Below are 25,831 nucleotides of genomic sequence, written 5' to 3' on the forward strand. Positions count from 1 at the left end.
CAGTAACTCATCTTATGATGCTACAGTTGCTTGCAATTGTCTTGCTGGAGGATGAATAAGAATTTGGAAAATTTAATCCCTTGTGGTGATACTGTTGTTCATATTTTGGTTTTCACTCATATTTGGTTATCACATTCCTCTCCCTTAGCCTCCAGAGGTCTTCACGAAGCCTCCTGTGTATAAAAGTGATTCCACCTATAAGGAAATGAGTGCTCTATGCTTTTTCCTCTTATTTTTTATTTATTTATTTTTTGTTCTCTGTCTCCTGACGAGCCCTGTGGCTTCAGGGACCCATTTCATGTGGTAGTTTCCAAGCCTGAGATGGATCTTCTTATGTCAGTGTTTTCTCTCTGCTAAAATTTCTGTTATCAAAAGCAGTAGGGAAAGGCTTTGTTTCTAAAAGTAAGTTAAGCTTAGAGATTAAATGAACAAATTTCCTAGTATGGGTAAGTGTCGAGATGCTAGAAGTGCCCAGGTTTTACACAAAGTGATACCAATCTGGGGATCTCTGAGTGATTTATAGATATTTAAGACTGTCTTGTTTGGGGGCACCTGGGTGGCTCAGTCGGTTAAGCATCTGCCTTCGGCTCAGGTCATGATCCCAGGGTCTTGGGATAGAGCCCCATGTTGGGGGTCCCTGCTCAGCGGGGAGCACATTTCTCCCTCTCCCTCTGTTGTTTCCCCTGCTTGTGTTTGCATTCTGTCAAATAAATAAATAAAATCTTAAAAAAAAAAAGACTGTCTTGTTTGGATGTCTGAGAGACACAGCCTGTAAGTATGTGACAAGTAGATTTTGTGACTGTATTGATGGTTCAGTTCAACTCTTTTGTTGGGGGCAGTCACAAAGTGAGAGGCTTCTGTTGTGATCGGTATACAGGTACAGGGAATAAGAGCCCGTATTCCATGTTGAGACAGGGTGTTGTGCTCTGGAGAGGGGAGACCTGCCCTGGGGATTTGAGGTGGCTAAGAAGTATCAGGGGCTGTGGGATCCTTACCTATGTTTGGGATGGGGCCATGGAAGGCGACATTGTACTTGTGCAGGATGGATTAGCTCCCGTGCTAAGTGACCTGACAAACGGGTTATAGAGCTTAGAGCATCGTGGTGGGGGGTTGTCCCAGTTTCCTGCGTGGGACCTGTGGTGGTGAACTTTAGGTGGCATTCTGGCTATGTGGTGCCAAGTTGTTTGGCCAAACATGAGTCTAAATACTGGCTGTGAAGGCATTTTTTAGATGTCATTAATGTTGAAATCAGTATACTTTGTTTTTTGTTTTGTTTTTTTTTTGAAATCAGTATACTTTGAATGAAGCAGGTTAACCTTCACAATATGGGTGGTCCTCATTCAATTAATTGAAAGGTTTTTTTTTCTTAAGATTTTGTTTATTTATTCATGAGATACATACACACACACACACACACACACAGAGAGAGAGAGAGAGAGAGAGAGAGAGAGAGAGAGGAACAGACACAAGCAGAGGGAGAAGCAGGCTCCATGCAGGGAGTCTGACGTGGGACTCGATCCCAGGTCTCCAAGATCACACCCTGGGCTGAAGGCAGTGCTAAGCCACTGAGCCACCCAAGCTGGCTTGAAAGGCTTTTGAGAAAAGACCAAGGTCCTGGAAGAGGAAGGAATTCTGCTTCCAGGCCACCTACAATATCAACTCCTGCTGGAATTTCCAGTCAGTCCTGGGCCTGCCCAATTCCTACAGTCACTTGAGCCAATAACTTAAAAGAAATTACTCTCTCTATATATGTGTATATACCCTAGTGGTTCCGTTTCTCGGGAGAGCCCTGACTACTACAGAAGCCTATTGAACCCTCAGTTGAGATTTTTGTTCTTGAGACTGCTGGAGGAAACATCACCTGGACCTGTGGGCAGCCACAGGGATTTCAAGTGTGGCTGCTCTTCCCGGATGGCCTCGGGTCTCCAATTTACCCAGGCTGCCTTGTGGTTTGGACTTCAGCATCAGTGGATTGTGGTAGCTCATGTCCCTTTGGCTTCCAAGTCTCATGGGTGACAGATAGCTTGTTTTATATTTGCAGAGTGGGATTTATTAGCCTACTCTGAGTATATGGCAATGTCTCTGCATCTCTGCTTCCTGTCTAAGGATTACCCAGAGAGGCATCATTTGTTTAAAGGAGGTCGGTTGGAAGAGTCCTTTTAAAATGTTCCGGGAGAACATTTATTTATGTGCGATAAATATTATGCCTATTTAAATGATCTGAAAAAAACTTCCTTTGTAGCAGGAGACAAATAGGAACTGCTCAGACAATCCCACTGACGATGTCTATCTCAGTTCCCCTCATTTGCTTAAGGCACACCCAACTGGGTAAGGCTGTCTCTTGCATGGACCTTCAGGGTCATTGGAAATACCCAAATGCGGCTGCAGGAGTTGAAGTTTCTTCGTGATAAGAAAATTACAGAACATTCTTCTGGAAAGTACTCACCCTTTCACCCATGACTAGACATATAAGTTGTCAACTAGGATTGTCTTTCAGAGGGATGCCTGGGTGACACAGTTGGTTAAGTGTCTGTCTTCATCTCAGGTCATGATCTCAAGGTCCTAGGATCAAGCCCCAAGTTGGGCTTCCTGCTCAGGGGAGAGTCTGCTTCTCCCTCTCCCTCTGCCTCTCTCCCTTGCTCATGCTCTCTCTCAAATGAGTAAATAAAATCTTTGGAGAAAAAAAAAAGAATTATCTTTCCTAGGCAAAATCCCAGGCTGAGAGGGAAGCTCCCATTTGTTTTTAAGGAAATGTTAAGGGTTGCAAAAGAATGGATTCATTCCCCCTGAAAAAGCATAATACTTTTTATGGTTCTCTGGGGAGGGATCCTTTCCCAATGCATTTTCTTTGCTATGTTTGATTTAGAATTAGCAGCATTTATCTCAAGTGTGTTTATTCCTTTTGGTTAAGCGGCGCCTGTGACATATACAGCCTGAAAGAGTAAAACATATCTGTCATGTGTTAAAAAAACTAACCAACCAAATTGTCTTTTGAGACTTCTTGCTTCCTTAAAGTGCCTCATATTTTGTATCACATACTCTAAGTTTGAAACAAAAAAGTTGAAAATCCCAGATTTTTAACTTTGTACCTCAAAATAGTATTTTATTTTATTCAGGAAAAAAATTTTAATGGATAAATCTTTCTTAATAATGTCTTTGCATTACTTGAGAAAGAGCCTTAGGATATTATTACTTAATAATATTCATACAAAATATTTTCATCTCTATCTTTAAAACCTGAATATCTCCTAGATTTCACCAGCTTGTGAGTCACCTGGGTAAAGTGATTTTTCTAGCAGTAATCCTCTGGTCCTATGGATCAACAGTCACTTCTTTCAAGAGGTAGTCCCCTGATCTGACATGATTACTATGTTACATTCCAGAAGACAGAGGAGGAGAGGGGCCCTTGAAATATAGTCACTGCCTGTGGGGGTGGGGTTGGGGGGCGCTGTTCTTGTGCTCTGGCTGCGGCTGGTCCTTCTTGGCACTCATGACTTGCCCTTGATCTATTATGACCTGGAGTGTTTATCCTCGGAATTACCACAGCTCAGATTTCTGCTTCCTGATCCCTAGTGCTCATCTCACCCTTTGTCCACAGTAAAATGCCTCTTCTTCTAAAGCCCAGCCTGTTTTTGGTCATATGGGTGTGTGGGAGCTGTCTCATAAAGAGACTCCAAGAGATACAGCTGTTTCAGTTATATTACCAAACTCTCCAAAGGCAAAGTGTGCAATTTGCTTTGGGTCCTGGAAATAGAGTTTTACAGGATACGTGGGTGGCTCAGTGGTTGAGCATCTGCCTTTGGCTCAGGTTCTGATCCCGGGGTCCTGGGATCGAATACCGTATCAGGCTCCCTGCATGGAGCCTGCTTCTCCCTCTGCCTGTGTCTCTGCCTCTCTCCATGTCTCTCATGAATGAATAAATAAAATCTTAAAAAAGAAATACAGATTTGCACATTAAAAAGAAGTCTTTCTATACATTTCTCCCCTTTTTGGGGAGCATAGCCATTCTGCTCTTAATGTTTTTGTGGCCCAGGAGAAGAGTAAAAATGGAGGCCCCATATAGAAGTCTAAAAATTTAAGAGTATAAATCAAGTGAACATGTTATAGAAAATATATCTTATCCTTTTATTTTGACAAATATCTCTTTATTACAACAAATTTTCTATTTTTAAAATTTCAGCCTTTTAATTTTTCTGAACTTGTTTTATATTTTTTTAAAGATTTATTTATTTATTTATTCATGATAGACACAGAGATTGAGAGAGAGGCAGAGACACAGGAGGAGGAAGAAGCAGGCTCCATGCCGGGAGCCCGACGTGGGACTCGATCCCGGGACTCCAGGATCGCGCCCTGGGCCAAAGGCAGGCACCAAACCGCTGAGCCACCCAGGGATCCCTGTTTTATATTTTTTGTCATGATTTAGCTTATTTTCAACCTCAGTGATCTAAAATATAAAATAAAATAATAGTTTAATTTAACAGCATACAAAGTTTGAACACATTTTAAAAATAAATGAAAACAAATGTAAACACTAAAAACTAAAATCTCATATTTTCAAAGAATACTTTTTTCTAAAATATTTAAAAGATATATTGAAATTGGGAGATAAAATTCAAATTGTAATGAATGAATATAAATTGCAATCAATATTTAAATAGAGCTGGCATTTTAATTTTCTGAATATAAATTAAATCATTTAAAAATAATCTGTAAAAATAAAATTATTACTGCTTCTAGTGTTCAATGTCCATCTAGTTGCCAATGTAAAGAAAGATGTTTTGCTTCATGCATGTTATGTCTAGATCTTTATGTGTAGTTTAAGCGTATAAACTTATATATGTATAATTTAAGCATAGCATGAACTTTTCTTTTAAACATGAACTATTTAATATGGAAGAATGTTCCTCATCTTCCACATGCAACTGTTGTGAATGGTGTGCTAATTTGTGAGTGCCTCCAGAACCTCAATTTGGAACATGAAGAAAAGGAAGACAATGGATGCTCAATAGCAATGGGAAATGATATACTTCATTATGCAAGAATCTATTATTTCATAATATCAGAGTGGATTATGACACATTATTTAATTTGTTTTTCCCTTAAATACTCTTGGCTGCTTGAATCATCCTTGCACTCTGAAGCATTGTCAGTCACTGCAATTGGCAGTGGCATAGCCCATCAACCTGCATGGCATTTAGAGAGGGTTGTCATTTGTGTCAAAGACAGGGCAAGAATGTGAAGAATTTCCCTGGGGTTTGAATGGCATTAGTAATGAGAGTAGATATTTAAGATTGTGGACTATGCTGAAGTTCTGAGTCTTGGATCCCAAGGGACAGAGATACCCAAGTGTTCTTTAGTGAATTCCTTTTGCTTGGGTTTAAGGGTTTTGTGTGCCATCAAGAGACTGAGTTTTTAAAGGCGGGTGTCGGTGGATTGCCTTACACTGGCGCCCGCCAACACTTTTCCTTTGGGTCTTGTGCTACTTCTCACCCACCATACCAGATTCTCTGTTCGTTTGCTGTGCTTTTCTCTGACATCTGGCTTTCTCTGGACTTCTCCAGCAGACATATTTTTAATATATCTGAACATCATTGTTGTCACTGGTCAAATTCTTTCTTATGCAAATGTGGCTAGAAACTTTTTGCATGTCCTTGAACATCCTACAGTGGTGAAAGACACTTTTTCTTTGGGTTTTGGAGAAGACCCAAAATACTTCCAGGAGAATCGATTAAATCCCTATACTTGTCCAGCAAGATCTCTGTTCCAGCCTACAAAAAAGCATCCTGTTACATTTAAATTATCATCTTTCTAAATAGTTTCTTCTCAACACTGGTGGTCGAAAAAAAATAACAACATATTCCACATATTTAATGTGCTTTGAAGATGAGCATGATATTGTTGTGAAAGCTTATTTGAATCATCCTTGGTACTTTTACTGATCTTACTACTTCCACATAGTAGGTTGCCACCACCCATGTATAAAAATAGAGGCCATTTCTCCTTCTTGGGCAATACCCCTGGTTTCTAGTCTTTGGCATCTCTGAGAAGGTCTCTCTCCCCAGCTTGTTTGTACCCACACAGAGCAGAGCCTACTCAGATAATTTATAAAAGTAGAGAATTTAGGGGCTCAGATGATTTTTGCCTGAGGCCAAGGTTTAAATTTTTGTGTATTGCTCACCCCTTCTGGATCTCTCACCAATTATCAACTCTGATCCTAGTTCTTCTTCAGCTACCCTCCTCCTCAGAATGAGAGATCAGCCACTTTGACACCAGTATCATCTTTTCAGTTCCTCCCAGAAGTGTTCATTTCAAACCTCCAGTGGCCGCTCTTCCCTTTCACTTACCCCCCAGCTCCACACTGAAATTTGCAATGATGGTTAAGAGCAGACCTAGAGCCACTGGATGCTAAAAATGTGACTTTGGAAAAGTGATCTAACCTCTCTGAGCATCAGTTTCCTTATTTATAAAATGGGAACCTCATAGGGTGGTGGGAAGGAACCAATGAGATAATGCAGGTAAGGCACTTGGCAGAGATCTGACATACAAAGTATAATATTATCTTTTGTTTGTTTTCAGGTTGTTTCACAGCTTTACCTGAACACTGGCTCAATGGAAGGAAGAGAACTGAAAGAGAATTTCAAAGCTAAACAACAGAACTAACAGTTTTGCAATAACCTGCAGGGTATTACTTGAACACAGAAAAAACAGGGTGCCTCCTCAGAGGTACACTGCCTTAAGAGAGAAGGGGGTTCTTTTGTAGATGTTATCAAACTTTCATGAGATAAATATTATCCTTCTCTCCAGGTATGGGTTTTGGCATTCTTTCCATTTCTAATGGAATTAATAGAACATTAACCTCTACAAAATACTAACAAGCAATTCCCCACCAAGTCCTGAGAACAGAAAAACTCAAAACCAATCCATCTAGCTCTCCTGCTCTTTTAGTGCTCCTCACCACCTCCAGTCCCCCTCGGCCCCCTTCTGCCCCCTCCAACACCCACTCCCCCCACCCCAGCTATTATTAGGCCAGGCATTATGGGTGGGCAGGTGGCATGAGGAACATGTGCTGCTCACATGTGGCTTCCGCAGTAAAAGAGGTTGTACTTTGCTTATGAGGAAGCACTATTTCAGGTCCCGCATGCCATTTACCACCCCAAACCGAACCAAGCAACCAAACAAACAACCCCCAGCACCCCCTCCAGGAATTTGTACATTAAAGGAAATAGAACTTGAGATAAATGAGAGAAAAATAAAACATTTGTTCCAAAGCATTTGATACCCTAAAGAGCAGAAAAATGACCCCTTCCAAAAATTAAAATAATTGAAGCTGGCTTTTTACGTGTTAATTGGCCTTCTCCGTGGTGGCACGCTTCCTCTCAGATTTACTGGGTCTGCCTGAAAATTTTCAGAGTGGTCCCTCCCTCCTGCTTTTAATCGTGCTGTTTCCAGGCTGCAGTCCCCTCTCTATAGCTCTCCATGAGTCCTATTGGTTCAAGGTCTTGCTGGACTTTCTGTGCCTCCTGAGACTTCCCTTCTTCCTGCTGTCTTTTCATTATTCTCTACGTTTTTTTTTTTTTTTTTCAGTTAAATTTTAAACTATGTAGAAGCAAGGACCATGTATGTATTTTTAAAATCCCACATCCCTTACAGTGCCTGGTTATTGTTCTGGGCACATAGTAGATGTAAACTGAACACATTTTATCGGATGGTTCCAAGACCTTCCTTTTTGCTTGACCAGAAAATCAGAAAAATTTGTCAAGTCTCTTATCCCTTCCAAAATATGATTACTAAGACTTGGAGAAAAGCCCTGCTTCCTGTGTGTTTTAAAACTTCTCTGCTCCTAATGATTCTGGGACGAGTGCAGGGCAGCCTGGGACAGTTGAACATCAGCCACACTTTCACATCCATGAGAAGGTGGACAGGTGCACCTGAAAGCCATCTGGAAGGGTAAGGATGGTGGAAATGCCAAACTAGGAAAGCAATCCATAAACAATGTGGAGCCTTTGCTGTGACTCCCAAATGTACCAGATAACAAACTCCAATTCCCATGACACTAAACAAGCAGAGCTTCTGGAAAATAATCGCTTTTGGCCTGCCTGTTTTTCTCAATCTGACAAAGAAAACAGCATGTAAATAGATTGCAGTGTAGTAGTCAGAGGAAAAAGGAAAGCCCCAAACTCAGAAGGCCGTGAGTGTGCGATGACCTTTAGTTACTTTCTCCTTTTCATCTGCTGCTGTTTGTGATTCAGGAAAGACAGCTCTTCACATTGTATCCACTAAACCTGCAGTAGCTTCTCTTTCCGTTTTTAAAAGGCTCTCAGCAGATGCTATCTTCTGGAAAACAAAACAAAACAAAAAATCACAAACCCACAGATCACTCTCCCTCCCTGTACCAAACCAGCACGCTCTGAAGTCACAAAAGAGAGAGCAGTTCTTCTTTCTATTTCTCTGTTGTCTAACGGTAGCTTTGGGTGTGTGCTTATGTCTTGGAGAGGTGTCTTATTTTAGGGTATTTACATTATGCTCTTCTTTGCAAACTCACATTAGAGAATATAGATAGGGAAGGTTTTACTAATTACCGCATGAATCATTACAGCAGCTACACAAGGGGGGGGGAGGGGTTGGTAGACGGGTTATTGAAAAGGAAATGCTCTATCATCATTTTCTATTCTCTTGGTAGAAATGCCATTTGTATGAGGCAAGTAGGCTTGGTTAGTTCTGTTACTGATTTCATCCTTCCTACTTTTCCTTCCTTCTTGCCTTCTTTCTATTCCCCACTCACCCCCCCACCTCAGCCTGCCATGCAGAGATTTTAAAGCACGGTGAGCTTGCAGTGTCCAGTATTTGCCCACTTTTTTTTTTTAAGATTTTTATTTATTTATTGAAAGACACACAGAGAGAAAAGCAGACGTCTCATGGGGAGCCCCAAGCAGGACTCGATCCTTGGACCCCAGATCACGTCCTGAGCCAAAGGCAGACGCTCAACCACTGAGCCACCCAGGTCCCCAATATTTGCCCACTTAACATATAGGAAGCAGGACACTGGCTCGACTCTGCTGCTTTCAGTAATACCAACTTACAGAGCTACACTCTAGCTTCTGGACATGTAATCAGATTTTTTTAAAAAGTTCGGTTTCCATGTTTACTCTGCTCAATGTGATTCTCCCTAGTGTCTGACTCATTGTGTCACGTAGATTTTCCACACATTCTAACATGCATCTTCCTCCAGTCCTGTGTGTTAAATTTCATTGCTCCTTAATTCTTGCTGGTGATTCTTTTCAGGAATGGTGTAATATTAAGTAACACAAAGTTCCTGGGAAATAATCAGACATTTATAAGACATGTTTTGATTTTGCAGGAAAATGAATGTGATATTTTTCCCCCTGTGCCTGCCCAACTATTTGAGAAAACTCAGAAAGGGGAAGCTAACGAGAGGCTAATGTGTTCCAGTATGTAATAAGGAATAATAAAAAATCACTTCGAAAGCCCCTGGTATTTGCCATTTGCCTACCATGATGCAGACAATACCAATGTGTTGTAATATTGTATCAGTAATAGTGTCAATAATATTAGCTGGAGTTGTGAACACCTTTGGTATTGGAACCAGCTTTGAAACCCAAGTGTAACAAGAGAACAACTAAGAGAGCAGAGGACCCATAAAACATGCCTAACCAGGAGTGAAGGTTGGACCCACAACTGTTTAGCCTACAGAAGAAGAGATTCAAAATGAGATGTGAGAAAGGGAGCAGCCTCTGTCCCCATTGTCCCTCGAAGGCCTTCTAGAAATAGTCTAGTGGATGTTGGATGATTTCACGTGAGGAATGTTAGAAATAGAATTCTTTCACTGGGTGACAGCATGGGGCAGATGGTGTCTGTGGTTCATCCATTAGAAATGGAGAGAATTCAAATTGCTTAGTTGACAAAGGCACAGGATGTCATCAGGGCACTGTGGGAAGTCTGGGATTACACCCTATGGGGCTCTCAGCACATTTCATGTGGTGCTTCCCCTTGCTTCCTGTTTGCTGTGAGCTGTGAGGCTGTGGTCATCGGTCATCGGTCATTGTAAGGGAAGTCTGCAAGCACGCAGCGGGAGAGTGGGCTGCTGGATCCTGCCGGGAGCACCAAGCTGCTCTCTCTCGGGGAGTCAGGGTTGAATATTTTGTTTGGTCAACTGATGTGGGAATTTGTTTATTGTTACCAGGCCTATTTGATTCTTCTTCTAGGATCCCAACAGTTTACCTCTTGCTAATTTTAGAGAAATCAGGAGGGTAAAAGGTAGAAAAGTTTGTGGAGACTGTCAAGGAAGGCTCTTCTAAAAGCCACAGACCCTCTCAGTTTAGGACCCGAGAACAGTGTGAACAGAATACCAAACATCAGTTAAACTCTGTGTGTCATCCAGAGAGCCAGCTGTCATGCAGATTTTCACTATATTGTCACTAAGGCATCATAGAGACAGCCTAGTACTGGGATGGCTTTGGTGTAACACGCTAATAGGAAGAAAATAAAAGGCAAATGTGGGCTTTGGAGAGTGAGAGAAATGTATGAGGAATACATGGATGTATTGAGAGGAGGAGCAGAGAAGTCATTGCAGGGTGGGAATTTGAAACATGAAACAGTTTGAATGGAAAAATAGATGTTCTTTGGATGCTAACAGATCAAAGAACTGGAAAATGAGATTGACTTCTAGAAACAGAGATCCCTATTGACTGAGAGGAGAAGCAATGTAGGTAAATTTGTCTCATCTAAAATAGGGGTCAGCCCCTCGTCTTGCTGTGCCTCGTCTTCCCTGTGAAACAGGGCTCTCCTTTGATCAAAGGTTTTATCTGACCAATCCCCTAAGCCAAGCTCTGGAAGTAGGTGCTTGTGGATAGTCCTTGTTCCAATGTAGGAACCAGATAGATCAATCACACTGATACATACTTGAAATAGGCTTGATTTTTTTTTTTACCCCCAATCAGTTAAAGAGTAAATTTGTACCTCAAATTTCCTTTTAGTAGAGATCAGAAAGCTTAAGAAGTCCATGGCAAAAGACAGAAACTTTTTGTTTTCATTTTGACAAAATTTGATACATAAGAACTTAGAGGTAGTTTTTAAAAACTGGTAGTGACAGCAATAAGACTGCCGTGAATAATCTATTCAGGCTGAGCCAGAGGCCAGTCTAAGTCCCAGTTTCCAGTGAGGGGGAGAAGGATACTCACATTCTGTAGAAGGGGAAAGGGAAGTCATGCTTGTCAAGTGACGGCAACTGGCTCAGGCACTGGACCGAGCCCTTGATATCTGCAATCTCATTTATTTACCATGACCTTGAAGCTAGGTGTTATTATTAGTGTTTATACAAAAAAGGAAAATATGGTTTTATCACTTAGGAAAAAAGGATATGTATGTACCATAAGTTTTTGTACTGTGTCCTCCATTTATTGGGTATTGGGACTTGGATTCACACATAAGGTTTCTGTTCTCAGCTTTCTTTTGAGAAATTGCCACCTCCCCTCTTCTGTGAGAGTACGTGGATGGATACACTCTATTTCCTGCCATTGCCACTACGTGGATGCTAGTTCTCTCACTGAGAGGGTAAGAAGGGCTGAAGGTACGTAAGCCATGGTGTCCTGCCATCCTGAGTCTTCTGTGGCTCCTGACAGTGGCACCTGAGGAAGCTCGGTTAAGCCTTGCAGCCAGACAGTGGGGCATCTCACCTGACCCTCTATTGACTCAGGTTAAGCAACTGCTTTACTTGTGATGCAGAGTCCCTGTGGGAGCAGCATGGAGCTGATGTCTCCTCCCTGTGAGGTCCCACCTTAGAATGTCATTAGGGGCTGAGGTGTATCCTCTCCAGACCCCAATATGACTGTATTTGGAAATAGGGTCTGTGAAGAGGTTGAATGAGGTCATAAGGGTGAAGCCTTAATCCAATAGGACTAGTGTCCTTTTAAGAAGAAGAAGAGACATGAGAGATTTCTTTCTCTGCAAATGCAGAGTCCCTGTGAGGACATAGAAGGAAGGCAGCCATCTTCAAGCTAGGAAAAAAGCCTTACCACAATGGAACACTGATCTTGGACCTCTAGCCTCCAGAACTATGAGAAAATAAATTTCTGTTGTTTAAGCCATTCAGTCTATAGTATTTGGTTGTGGCCACCTGTGCAGACTAACACAGGTGGCTTCTCCCAAGAGCTGAATCTGAGACAAGGGTTTGAGTGCAAGTCATGACTTTGACATCTGATCCCAGGAGCACTGTGAGACAAGGGGCAGGTGAGACACAGAGGCACTGAAAACCAGTGAAACATGTGGAATGGGGGGACTGGGGCTGTTAGAAATCAGGCAGCTTCCGAAGGACTTCAGAACACACCTCAGAATCTTCCTTCTGTCCAGTACTATACACCAGTTCCTGCCTCTCATTCATTGAGGGTTTCTCCTGGGGCACCTTCCAGCCTGCCAAACTTCTTCCACCATCAGAGACTGCTGGCACAGACAGAGGCTGCAGGGACTGGAGAGAAATGTTCACTGTAAGGAAAATTGGCTCTCAAGGAACCTTGCTAAGAAAATAGAATGTGGTCATTTTTTAAAACAACAGATTCAAATTTTAGACAGTACTGATGGGAACCCCTGGCTCTGTAAGTTAGCGAATTAGCATGACCTCTAGCTTTCCCCTGTCCTCTGTATTTTTTTTTTCTTCTTTTAATTATTGTTCATATCATAATCTTCCTATTGTTAAGATTCTTGAAATCCATATTTTGCTTAAGTAAAGTTCTATTTATTTATTTGCTCATTCGCTGAGATATAATTGACATATAGCCTTGTATGAGTTTTATGTGTACAACATAATAATTTGCTCTATGTATACCGTAAAATGACCATCGCAGTAAGTTTCATGAACACCCATCACCTCATCCAAAGCATTGATTAAGAAGAGATGAAGATCTCTCTTAGGTTTTCTTCTTCTCCAATGCAAAGAAGCTGGGCTGTCGAGGGCCTTTTTTCAAGTGTAGGGCTGAAGGTCCCAATTGTATATCATGCACAGGACCGTGAATTATTTCTGCATTGTCATTTCCAGACGTAGATTAGCTGTTGTGATTCACCAGGTGAGTTAGTCCCTGCAAAATTTGCTTACTGCAGACACAGGGTCTCCTTGGAGCCAGACTGATGCTTGTCTGGGCCTTTCCCAGGCTCCTCCTTGGACCGGCTGGCCCCTTTGCTTATCTAAAAGGTTTTTTTGCTTAGAAAAATAGGTTATAAATTCCTTGATTGCATTTTTTTAATATCAAGAAGAAGGAAAAGATATAATTTCCAAAGACAGTATTTAGCAAGAATGTCTCTTTTTGCAAGTTGCTTATCGTATTTTTATTGGTCTCATGTTAGAGTTAAAAATGATCTTTCAAGTTGTTGGGAATAGACTGACAGGCATTTTCAAGACTGTAGTGTCTCCTTTCTGAGCCTCCTAAGAAAAGGTTAAATAGAAATAAGTTTTGCCTGATCTGCAATCACCCCTGTTTAGAAGAATGTAGAGTTTTAGACAGGTTCTTTCCAGATCTATGATTCTATAGTAAATCCTTCCAACTTTTCAATGTAAAACTACTATTTATAGAAAAAGCAGGAAGGAAGAGGTATTTAAATATTTTTTTGTAATTTCTTTGGTGATTCCTAGACTGAGTCTTTTTTATTTTCTTTAACAACTCATTTGACATGCTAAGGATGAAAGTTCTTTTATTTTTCTGTTAAAGATCTTTTTAAAAAATTATTTATTTATTCATGAGAGACACACAAAGAGAGAGAGAGAGAGAGAGGCAGAGACATAGGCAGAGGGAGAAGCAAGCCCCCACAAGGAGCCCAATGCAGGACTCGATCTGGGGCCCCAGGATCACTCCTGGGCTAAGGCAGATGCTCAACCGCTGAGCCACCCAGGTGTCCCTCTGTTAAAGATCTTTGCCTCACTTTAAAAAACATGATAAGGGCAGCCCCCGATGGCCCAGCAGTTTGGCGCCGCCTTCAGCCCGGGGTGTGATCCTGGAGACCCGGATTCGAGTCCCAGGTCGGGCTCCCTGCATGGAGCGGCTTCTCCCTCTGCCTGTGTCTCTGCCTCTCTCTCTCTCTCTCTCTGTGTCTCTCATGAATGAATAAATAAAATCTTTAAAAAAAACCCACATATGATGAACAATGTTCATATGATCTTAAAAAATTCTGTTATGTCAATAAATATTCTTTTAGATTTGAGTATTCTGGAATAAGCTACCCTTAACTCTTCATCTCTGCTTAAAAAAAATATTGTAAAGGTCAGCACATTATTGAGATTATCATGTTGCTTTATTTGATTTTTTCCACTTCTTCTTTTTGGAATGCATTGATGTTCACTGTGTATTCTAGCTATGTAAACTATGTTTTAAATGGCTATAGGAACAACATCTTTGAGATTTACTACTCATTTATTTTTTTCTTAAACCTCTTTAATTGTTCTTTCTGTTTTTAACAACTTAAATATAGAAGGGAAACATGCACCTTGTTCCATAAGCTCTTGTGCTTAGGAGTGATTCCCTTCCCCACTCCTTGCCCTTACTCTTTCAATTCTTTTCCTTCTGTCTCTCCTCCTCGGAATTGACATTTGTTCATGTTAGAGTCACCATTTGTAATGAATTGCTTTGCAATTGATTGGATTGACTGTATGATTCCCATTGACCATATTATCCCTAATTTGATTCAATAATGGGCAAATAATTTGATATAATATAGACAGTGAGAGGAAACTGAGAATATTAGGTCAGCAATTTGCAAAAATTAAGGAATCAGTACTAGGAAAAAGTGAATTTTTGCATGCTGTAACCATGTTGCTTTCATTAGGTATTTTCTTATGGCTCCTTTTTCCCATAATTCCTTCCCAGCTAGCCTAACCCAGCATAGTAGCTCGTCTCTTTTGAGTATTACTTCTCATTAAGCCCAACCTTCTTTTTTCTCAAGAGATGGATTACAAAAGGAGCAGATTTTAAATTCTCCGCCTGGTCATGAATAAACGTGGTAAAGAGGGATGTTGAGGTAAAGTTATATTACAAAATATTCCCTTAAAAAACTCATCATTTTGCTCCCATGGGAACTTCTTTATTAAATTTATTTTAGCAAATAATGCCATTCATAAAAAAAAATCTACCTAAGGGCTTTAATAAAATGGAAGAGCCAACACACAGCATTTTATATCCTGAAAATAATAGCTCCAGGAAGTTAACAGGAAAGCCCACTGCTTCATGCTGACTCTATTTGGTTTTCCAGGGCCTTCCCTCCAGTTCTGTGTGAGTACACACATGCACACAAGCACATGTGTGCATAAAGCTCATGCACTCATTAGAATTTCGTTTATTTTATTTATTTACTTTTGGTTTTGCTTTTTTTGTTTGTTTTTTTTTTTTGTAAAATTTTGTTTATTTTAATTTCCTGGTTGTTTTGGTTCATCAAAGTGTTGATTTAAAATAAGTGAAGTTAATGGTAGCCCACTTGCCTCTCATTCTATCCTCCTCCCCAATCTTTATTTCTAGTGTGACAGAATTTTGTTCTTCCTAAATAGCAGGGAAGGTTGAAATGGGAATGTTACTGGAGTTGGTAGGTTCTCACTGTGGCTCTGGGTAAGAGACAACTGTCTGCTATAGTGGCCCGTGCAGCCACAAGGAAATCACTGCTCATTGCCCTTGTACAAAAATAAGCTCTTTTGCTCTTTCTAGCTTCTTTTGAATCTTCTCTAGCAAATGCTTGGGAAGGACAGAAGAGCAGACTATTTAAAAGCTGAATGTCTGGAGTTAGAGCTGGGCTTAAATTATGACTCTGCCGTGTGGCAGTGAGGAGGTTACTTAGCTGGACTGAGTCTCCTCACCTATCACACAGCTGTTGTTGAAGATGAAATAATGTCTGAAGTAATTGCAGAATAAAATAAAATTACAGAATAAAACTGCAGTAAAATGTATTTCTTACTGTTGTTGTCTTATTATGATACTAACTTGTATTTGCAGGCCATTTTATTATTTTTACAGTAAGTTCTACACCCTTTTAATTCCCACTAGATTCCTACCTGTGGAGGAGTTTTAAAGAGCATGGCCAGGATCTACATTTAGCACCTATGGTTATTTTTTGAACATTTGTGATTAGAACAAGCCTCTTTGGTTGTTACTAAAAATACAGTGCAAGTAGCCATCCATTCTCTTAGTGTGCTAAATGTCGGGCCCAAGCTGAGTATAAAGGCTGTAGGATTCCATGAGGGCAGAAGACTTCTTGGGGAGAGATACACATATATAGAATTCTGAGAAGCCAGCAAGGTTCCTCCTCTGATGGATTGAACCAGGAGTCCAAAAACCTGCATATTAGATTCACCTCTGTCTTAGCCAGTTAACCTTTCGGAATCTTAGTCTCTTTGTTGATCAGGTTGGTTTTCCAAGAGAACTGCCTCAATCTTGTGATTCTACTATTTACAAACCTCCATTGCTCATTGAATTAAAGTCCAAAATCCATGCTTGGCATTCATGGCCCTGGCCTGCTTTCCCAACCTTCTATGCTATGATGCCGCCACATTTACACTGCCTCCTTTGTGGTGTCCTGGTTCCTTGAAGCCTTCCCAGGCTCCTTTGTTCTGGCCTGGTCTAAATGCCCTTCTCCATCTATGCCATGTTCTCCTATGGTGAACAGCACTGCTTTCCCACCCAGTTGCTGAAGGCTTAGGTGTGATGTTCCTTTTCACATTTCATCAGCACCCCTCATCAATCGATCATTTGCCACTAGTCCTACTAATTTTCCCTGATTAAAATCCTTTAATGCATTTCTGCATTCCCTCTGTATTCTCTGCATTACCGCCGCCACACACTAGGTTGAGCCTTTTGCATATCTTGCCTAGATCTTTGCAGTAGTAGCCTCCTAATGCTTTAGGACTTGCTTGCTCCCTTTAAGTCTGTTCTCCATTCTACCAACAGGGGGGGCTCTCTAAAATGCAGTTAGGATTGTGCCTTGCTCTTGCATAGAATCCTTCCATGCTTTTCATGAGTTTATAAAAAATACCCAAAGCTTTTCATAGCTCACTTTGCTTTGTCTTTTCTCTTAATTAAAAGTTACTAGAAGGGCACCTGGCTCAGGTGGCTCAGTTGGTTAAGCATCTGCCCTCGGTTCAGGTCATGAACCCTGGTTCTTGGGACCAAGTCCTGCATCAGGCTCCTTGCTCAGGGGGAGCCTGCTTCTCCCTCTCCCTCTGCCACTCCCGCTACTTGAGCTCTCTCTTTCTCTGTCAAATAAACAAATTAAAATTTTTTAAAAAGCTACTAGAGAGTGGGGACCTTGTGTTCCTCAGCTTTATAGTGCCCAAAACACCAGGCAGGGCAACTTGTATTCTAGTAATTTGTTCATTCCATGCCTATTACATGATTTTATCAAATGGAACTAATATCTACTTGACTTTTCTCAAGGTAGGTATGACAATTCAATGAAGTATTATGTAGAAGAGCACTGACAGAACTAAATTGGCCCATCCTCAGTGATGATATTTAAAAAAAAGAAAAAGCTTAGATTCGCATATTCCTAAGTCCCTCTGAAAACTTCATTCTTCCCACAAACTACTCCACAAAAGCTCATCTTCACATGATTGATGCTGGGGAGATGGTGAACTGTTGCAAATTTCAAAAGTAATGGTATAGTTTATACAGATCGAGTCCAAAGAAGGTGGAGATGGGATGTGGTCTGCAGAGCGATTGGCAGCAAGCAGGACAGCAGGCCTCAATGAGGCCTAGGGCTCTCGACAGACAGCCTACAAGCATTTCATGAGCATCCCAGAAGGGCTTCATGCTCCATACCATAACTCAAGGGCCTTTTTCTCTTGGCCAAGATTACTTGGTAAATCCACAAGGCCAAGTGGCCTGTTGCCAGAGTTCAAATATTCTTTCTCTCCCGGCGGCGGTTCTTCCCTTCCTCTCCTAGCTATGAGGCACAGAAGAGAGGATGTGATATGAGATGGCTCTTGTCCTGGTCCACTTTAAGCCCTATTTCACCACAAATATGGAACTCTCCACAGCTTCTCTTAAAGAGATGAAAACCTTTCTGCTTAGAATTCAGTGACTCATTCCACTTGGACACAACCACATTCTTTCTAGGGCGGAAACCCTGAATTCAAGTGCAGCTGGCCAAGTCGGGGAAAGAACTCTACGCTGTTTCTGGGAAAGAACTTTAAGTCTTCCTGCTGATGATGAGAAATAATTTTTACTCTTTGTAAAGCGTTAGAAGCCTAAGTGTGGTAGCGAATTATAATCTTGGACTCAGCCAAGGAATGCTTGAGTGGTGTTTTGATTACCATTAAGGTTTTTTTTTTTAAATTAAATTTAAGCATCTCTGGTCCTGAATTCTTCTGATATATTAATTCTGGAGAAGCATCAACAGAGGAAGGAGTACAGACTGGAGTGAAATTAGGGGTGGGTTGCTGGATACTTGGAACAGCAAAGTGTCTTTTTGCTAAATTCTTTTGTAGCCAGAGCCAGACTTTTCAATGATATAAGTAACTGGGGATAGCCACCATATGTGACTGTTTGTTATATGCCAGGATCTAAGCCAAGCACCTACCCCTCAAGATTTCATTTAATCCTCCCATTGACCCTGTATGATGGATAGACTCTAACTACCAAACTGAATCTGCATTTGCCTGAAAGATCAGTGGGTCTCTCAGGTAGAAAGAACTCTTTAGGGACTCATGAAGTTGTAGTAGAGGAGGGGAGGTAAAGCATGGAAGGCAATGCAGTGTATCATAGAATCCCAGTCAGGGAAGGGATATCGAAAGAACTAGGTGATTGTTACGCCCCTTTGGGCAGGTAATAATCTCTTCCAGCTTTTATAAATCACGAAAGAGTGTTTTAAATTTTTCTGGTCTGCGTATTTCTATAGCCAGGTGAACCCTTTAGGCTAGTTTAGCGCTGTGCTCTCATCCGGGTTAAAGGGAACCCAGAAGGGATGTAATTAACCTCATTATCTAACATAAAACCTTGTGCAGTGGACCGGGTGGCTCCTAAGTGCCTGTTTCAGGTCCCAGGGAGCTGCATTTCGGTAAGCCACCCAAGGCATTCTTTTGTGTATGTCTTGCCAAAATCCCTTAAGAGCATCTATACAGCTTGGCAATTTTCAGGACAAATCCTTTTCAAGTGTAAAACAAACAGGGATTTAAAAATCTTTCCTTCTGTTTCAGATAGAATTCCAGCTGTCTGCTTCTCCCTTCCCTCCAACAAAAACAAACCGAGTGACTTGTATCCATTTACAGATCATAAAGTTTCCTCTCGGTGCTATCTTCCAGGATGTGCCCCTTTAGCTGCATCTCCTATACTGGTGAGATTTTATCATCTGCACAACCTCAGTGTCCCTTGGTCTTTCTCCCTACTCATTGCAACTCCATTCTTCAAGCCATTATTGGTTTTCCTGTTGCCAGGGCTCACTAATTTTTTGTTCTAATTTTTTGCAGTCTTCCCCTTCTCCTACCAATCCACTGCGCTGTCATGGTTGCCTTCACAGAACCCATCTCGAGTTTTATCTGCCTTATACCTGCGTGAAACTGGCGATAGATCCCTATTGTTCCCTAAAGCCTGTGGGATAAAGTACCAGCCCCCTGTTAGGGGGGTTTGAGGCAGAGCTTAATTACTTACCCTTTTTCTTCCTAATTCTGAATCAGTTGTGGGTTAGACACAGGCCAGATGGGGATGAAAATGCAGGATCCGATTTATTGCTGATCATGCTGCACTGGGGCTTGGGCCAGAGACAGGCTGAAATGTGACTTCCTGTAATCTTTTCCTTGAATTTACCCATAAAGTTCAGGAAGAAGTGCTGGAGAACCCTAGCCCATTTTCTTTCAGTTCAGGTTTGGGGGCCTGGGGATTGCCTTAGGAACCATCAATCACAGGCCTGTTTGCAGGGCTTGGGGAATCTGTGGAAATAACGCTGCATTGAAATCTCAGGGGGAGGCCAGCCTCTTCCGTTTCTGGAAATTCAGTGGCCTGGAGACTGAGACCGGTGGTCATACTAGGGCATGGTTCTGGAGTCCAACCTTCTTTTGGGGTCCCTTAGTGGTAAGTCTTTACCCATGTACCTCTTGGTCTCTGTCATTGGAACCGTAGGCTGGGCTCATGATGTGGGGTTCATCCTCATGGATATCTTTTTAAAATGGGAGAAATTATAGCTTTTTAGGGAATAGGGTGTATAGATGCAGAGGTGTTTGATAAAGACCTGGGAAACAGGGTTTCCCCTGTGCTCTAGCTCTTCCTACAACCTGATATTATCTCCTTTTGGAATAGAAAAATCGGTTTTTGTATGTTCATAAAGATTGCAGGGAGAAGAAGTGATGTCTTTGGTCGGGATATGTGTAACTTTCCGTTTCTGCTATCAGAGAGCTAGCTTGGTCTGAGGCTTCTAGGAACTGTCCCGAAGGCCGTGAAACACAGCCCACTTTAACTTTGTCACAGTTGATCCAGAAGTGAACAGCTTTGAGTCCCAAAACACAAACAGGAAAAATCTGCCCAGCTGCTTTGTTAACATTTACCAAGCCCATTGTCCCCGCAGAAAAGGTAAGGCCACTTTCACTGCCTGGCATCCCACCTGTTTTCAATCAAATCCTCATTGTAATGCCTGTTAATTCCAAACCCCATTTGCAGGTACTGATCTTTGCATTAGGCAGGGTTTTTGTGGGTATAAGTGAGAGAACACCCAACTCAAAGTAGATTATGGCCAGAAGTATGGAAGTCCAAGAGGTGCCTCTGGCCTCAGGCCTGGCTGTATCCAGGAGCTCAAGCTATAGATTGTGATGATTTTCTCTCTCCATATCTTGGTTCTTCCCTCTGGTAGGTTTTAGTTTCAGACTGTCTTTATTTTTATAACAGCTTCTAGTATCAGTGAAAGAAAGACCCTTTTTTTCCCAGAGATCCTACCTCACATATGATAGAGAGGGTCTTATTAGCACACCTTGGAGAAAGCCTCTCCCTTGACCAGGTGCAGTGCCCAGAGGGTTGGTTTGCTCTGAGTAACCGGGTCTGGGTCCGATGTCGTGTGCCCACCTCTGGGACACAGAGGGGTGGGAGGGGGAAGACACCTATGTCTTAACCATTCTGAAGGAGGTTGCAGTTTCCTGAAGGAAGAGAGCACAGCAGGTAAGGAACCCGCCTACTCCCATGGATCTTATCACATTGTACCTTCACCATGTGTTTATATGTCTCACTTGGTCTCCACGTGAGACTCAGAGATAAGCACACTGAAGAAGATCACAACTTGTCACTCTCACAAAGTCAGAAGGAGATGTCTGAGTCTAGATTTCACTCACTTAAAAAGGGAGAAGAAAATCCCTAGGCACTGCCACGTGGCATCTGCTCCCACTGCCACAGCCAGCTGGGTCAGCACCCCTCAGTCTCACTGCACTGAGAAAGAACACTGGCACAGCCCCTTGCCCTGCTGGGCCGGTGCCTCCCCTGCTGAAGCCTGAGGCTCAGTGCAGCTATTGCCTGGGAGGTCTGCAGAGACGTGGCCCTGGCCAAGCCACCTGCTCTGGCTTTTCGTGCCCTACATGTTGCCAAATTTTCCCAGGCTACGGGAGTTTCTGAATATAGGATGGAGCATTTTCAGTGACTCCAGTGGTAAACCCAGTTTCAGGTGCTGCACACCAACATGGCCTGCATTCCAGTTCGTTCTTTCTTTCTTTCTTTCTTTCTTTCTTCTTCTTCCTTCCTTCCTTCCTTCCTTCCTTCCTTCCTTCCTTCCTTCTTTCCTTCCTTTTTTTAATGCCCCTTTAAAAATAAATGTATTTTGCATTAATTTTAGTTCTACAGAAGAGCTGCAAAGGCAGTACAGTTTCCATATGTCCTTCACTTAGATTCTCCTCTTGTTAACACCTTATAGCCATGATGAATTTGTCAGAGCTAGGAGATTAATATTACTATTAACCATAATACAGACTTTATTCAGATTTTAGCAGTTTTCTCACTAATATATATATATATGTTAGGTTTTTCCCAAATGAGCAGTGGAGAAATTAAAAAAACGGCAGAGCCAGGCAGTAGGTTCGAGAGTGTTTTAATGGGGAGTGCTCCGGAGTGAGGTTCCGTGATTGGGGGTGGGGGTGGGGCTTGAGTCAGGGAAGTCACCCAGGCAAACCGCAGGGGGGTCTATAAAGAGTTTTTGGTGGGAAGATGGGGGCAGGGTGGCATTCTGATTAGGGCAAGGGTTACAGGTCTTTGTGTGCTAAGTAAGGGTAGGGTGGCAAGGCAGCCTTATTGGGAGGTTGCTGGCCTGGGGTCAGCTGTTTTGAGGTCCCCAGTCTCGCCAGCCCAACAATATATACATATATATAATATATAATCTATATATATTATATAATATATATATTTTTTCCTTCTAGGATATCACATTGCCTTCAACCAAGTTCTTTTGATTTACTCACGGAACGAATTCTCTTATGTCAAGATATCAGTGTCCTTCGTGTATCACCCCTCCCTGTTCCTATGCTCCCTGCAATGCAAAATTTTAGCACCCCTGTAAAGAGGTTGTCTACTTCCCCACTCTTGAAGCTGGGCTGGCTTGTAAATTGTTTTGGCCAATAAAAGGCAGCAGATATAAAGATGAGCCGAGCCCCTTCTGAGCCTCGGCCACAAAAGGCCTTGGGTGCTACTTGCTTTCTTGGGTCCCAGCCTCCTTCATAAGAACAAGGCTGGGCTAGCTGCTAGGTTGAGGAACTGCATGAATCAGAAGGGAGATACCCCAGCTGAATATTGAGGCCACATTAGACAATCAGGCCCCAGCTGGCTGCAGATCCATGAGTGAGCCTGGCCAAGATCAGCTAAGCCTGTCCCAGAACAGCAGGACTACCCAGATGGCCTAAAGATTTGTGAGCAAAATAAATATTTATTATAGTGAGCCACTGAGGTTTTGTGGTTGTATTTATGCCACAGTGTGGTGGCAATAGGTAAGTGATACTGCTGGATTGGGATAGATCCTGATGTTGGCTATCTGGTGACTCAAGTTCCATGGTCACTAGCAAGTTCGGTTAAATTTGTTAAATCTTTCAGATTGTGGGTCTTCTTGGGACTAGTCTTAGACTTTTGTAACTAGATTTAGGGTGAGTACTTGTTATGGGACCCAATACCTCTCTTGAGCTGAGTGGGTTTGAATAGAAAAGTCACCCAGGGAAAATATTTCTCCTATGACACTGAGCAGGTCTGAGTGCTTTTCTAGCCTGTGCTGTCATTGGCTGGTACATACTCACTGGAGTTGTGGTCACTACCATACACCTTCAGATCTCATTATTGCTAATTCCCAGGACAAGGAATCTATGCATGCTTGCTCTAGGATTTTGCTGCTTTGGGTATTTCCCGAATAAGCTGTCGGTGTTGGCAGGGCTTTCTGCTGACTGCAGTGGGTATAAGTCTGGAATTTAAATTTGATGTGTTCAGCCATCTTAGATTAATACAATTTTTTTTTTCTTCCCTCTGCCAGGGTAGACAATGGTCTTTTTTTTCCCCCCCTTTCTCTTTTCTTAGCTCTCTCAAAACTGTGGGATGTGTTTTAGGGCAAAAACGGTTGCAAAGGGACATTATATCATCTAGCATAATGCCCACCAAACAGCTTTACTTTCTCAGTCTTGGAGCCACATTGTGGTTCCCCTGGAGAAGGCTTGGCCTCCCTCATAGAAGAACTCCAGCTTTTCCTCTGCCCTCTCCACCCTCTTGGATTCCTCCTACTTCCTACTGGGATTGTGGCAGTTTTCCCAGGATTAGGAAAAGGCAGCAGCAGTCCCAAGCTTTTTGGTCTGTTCCCTACACAGAGTATCTTACCCCTAACTCCCCTACAGGAGGAGTCCAATATCTAGTGGACAAGAAAGCAATCGAGGAAGCTACCACATGTTTCTGAGCTCCCATCAGCAGCAATGACTTGGTTGTGTCAGATGAGGATGGGGGTCTAGAGGTCCCACTCCCTCTTACAGGTTTACAAGGGCTTGTTTACAATTCTCTGCTTAGCTTTTTGAGGCAACTGTGCCCTCAGGAGACTTTCCTGTTAGCCTCCTCCCCTTGCCACCACCGACAGGGGCCCTTATAGTCCAGCTTTGTCCATTCCTTTACACTCTTCCCTCTTCCAAAAATGTATTGCCACCTCTTCTTCATTCACTACACAACTGTGTCCTCTTACATTCTCTTGATCCTTGTGGGTTTATAGCTTGGTTTTATTCTTCCAGTCTTATTTCAGTGGGACTTTGTAAGAAAGCAACATCCATGTCCCATCTGCCACGTTTAGCCTGAAGTTGTCAGACTTTTTAGGTTTTTAGGAATATATGTAAATTTGTCCTGCTATAGTTCAGTAATTGTCTCCTTCAGGCATTTTGTCTTGCTTTAAAAAAAATCACATAATAAATTATTTTAATAGAAAACGGGGTTAGAACTACAGAGTTTAGAATTTTAAAGCAGAATTATGTTTTACCTATAAGAGTTTCAATAGAATAGCAAGAAAACCCAAACATGGGGCGCATCTAACAATTGATTATATACAGCGTTGTTCAGGAGAATGGATTTTCTTATCGCTATCAGCACTCTCATTAACACAAACTTCATATTCATTCGTCATCTTAATTACCCATTTTACTTATAAGCAAAGGAGGAAGTCACACAAAGGAAGCAGCTCTGGTGCCTCAGCCTCTCTTCTGTGAAGCCCACGTTGGCCATTGGAGGGACAATGTAATGCAAAAGCTGTTCCTTAACATAGCAGGGCTTTGACATGATCGTCAAATCACACTAAGCTTTCACATGCAGATACTATTTTGTGAAATATAAGTGAGATCATACCAGACCCACTATTTTGCAATTTGCTCATTTCTCTGTGTTGGGAGCCTCTCCCACATCAGTACACAAAGAACTCACTCATTCTTTTTTTTTCTTCCTAAAACAACTTCTCAGATGATTTCCAATTCAGTGTCGTAACAAGTATGCTTTCATAGACTTTTTTGCTTATTTGTGTGTGTATTTTTGTAAGATTTTTTTCCCCCCAGAAGCAGAATTCTGAGTCAAAGGGGCTGCACCTGTAATATTTTGGTAGCTAAGGCCAGATCACCTTTCAAAAAACTATCAATTCATGCTTCCTGAGAAATTGTCAGAATGCTCATTTTTTCATCCCCTCTCCAATACTGTATCTATTTTCTCCTTTTAGTCTTTGCCTCTCTGATAAGTGAGACAGTATTATTGTCTTAGTTCACACTCTTGATTACCAATGCGGTGGTGTTCCTCTTTGAGCCGCTGCCAGTCTCCATACACAGATACTTTTCTTCCATTTCTGATTCGTGGTGGAAGAGTGAAGTCGGCTCTAATGTTTTCAACAAGTCCAGGTGCCTGCTCATTGAAGGGTGGTTGTTCTTGAGAACATGAATGACCTGAATAGCTTATGTTGTTTACCTCCTGATTCTGTCACTCTGGTAACATTCTAGAACTATGCCTGGTCAGGGCTCAGATGCTCTATCCCTCATGTGTTCTGAGGCAAGTTGCAGCTCTCAGTAAGAATGGACTCTAGCTAGGCAGAGAATAATTTCTTTAATTGCTTTTCTTGGTGCTTTAGTCCAATCTGTATCAGTGCCTTATACTAGTCATTAGAGATAAGTTCTGATTTTTCCTTTTTAGGCTTTTGAAAGGTTTTCTCTCTCCTGCCCCCTCACATCCCTCACAAGGTGTGGTTGTGGGAATTAATGCCCTGGGGAAAACAGTGGCTAATGGGGGATGGGTGCTGTCAGATAACTTTGTCTCCCTTTCTTCCCTTAGGGGGCTAGTTCTGAGATGAATTTGCTAAGACTGTTTAGAAGGTTTTGCAGGGGTGAATTGCCCATAGTAGT

At 42.0% G+C, this 25,831-nt stretch overlaps 2 long non-coding RNA genes across 2 annotated transcripts in view; one reads left to right on the forward strand and one right to left on the reverse strand.

Annotated features, from left to right (window-relative positions):
- LOC144287888 (uncharacterized) overlaps positions 1 to 8,618 on the forward strand; it is a 186,826-nt gene extending 178,208 nt beyond the window's left edge. Inside the window, exon 15 of the long non-coding RNA XR_013355693.1 lies at positions 6,577 to 8,618. This is a non-coding gene — a long non-coding RNA (uncharacterized LOC144287888). The remainder of the gene's footprint in view (positions 1 to 6,576) is intronic.
- LOC144287889 (uncharacterized) lies at positions 8,190 to 25,410 on the reverse strand. The gene is made up of 3 exons (XR_013355703.1): positions 25,217 to 25,410; positions 12,344 to 12,481; positions 8,190 to 8,334 (listed from the first exon to the last, which is right to left on the reverse strand). It is a non-coding gene; the product is annotated as an uncharacterized LOC144287889 (long non-coding RNA).
- Positions 25,411 to 25,831: the final 421 nt, after the last annotated feature.

The sequence above is a fragment of the Canis aureus genome, chromosome 17 (genome assembly GCF_053574225.1).
Source record: "Canis aureus isolate CA01 chromosome 17, VMU_Caureus_v.1.0, whole genome shotgun sequence".
Taxonomy (NCBI): Eukaryota; Metazoa; Chordata; class Mammalia; order Carnivora; family Canidae; genus Canis; species Canis aureus.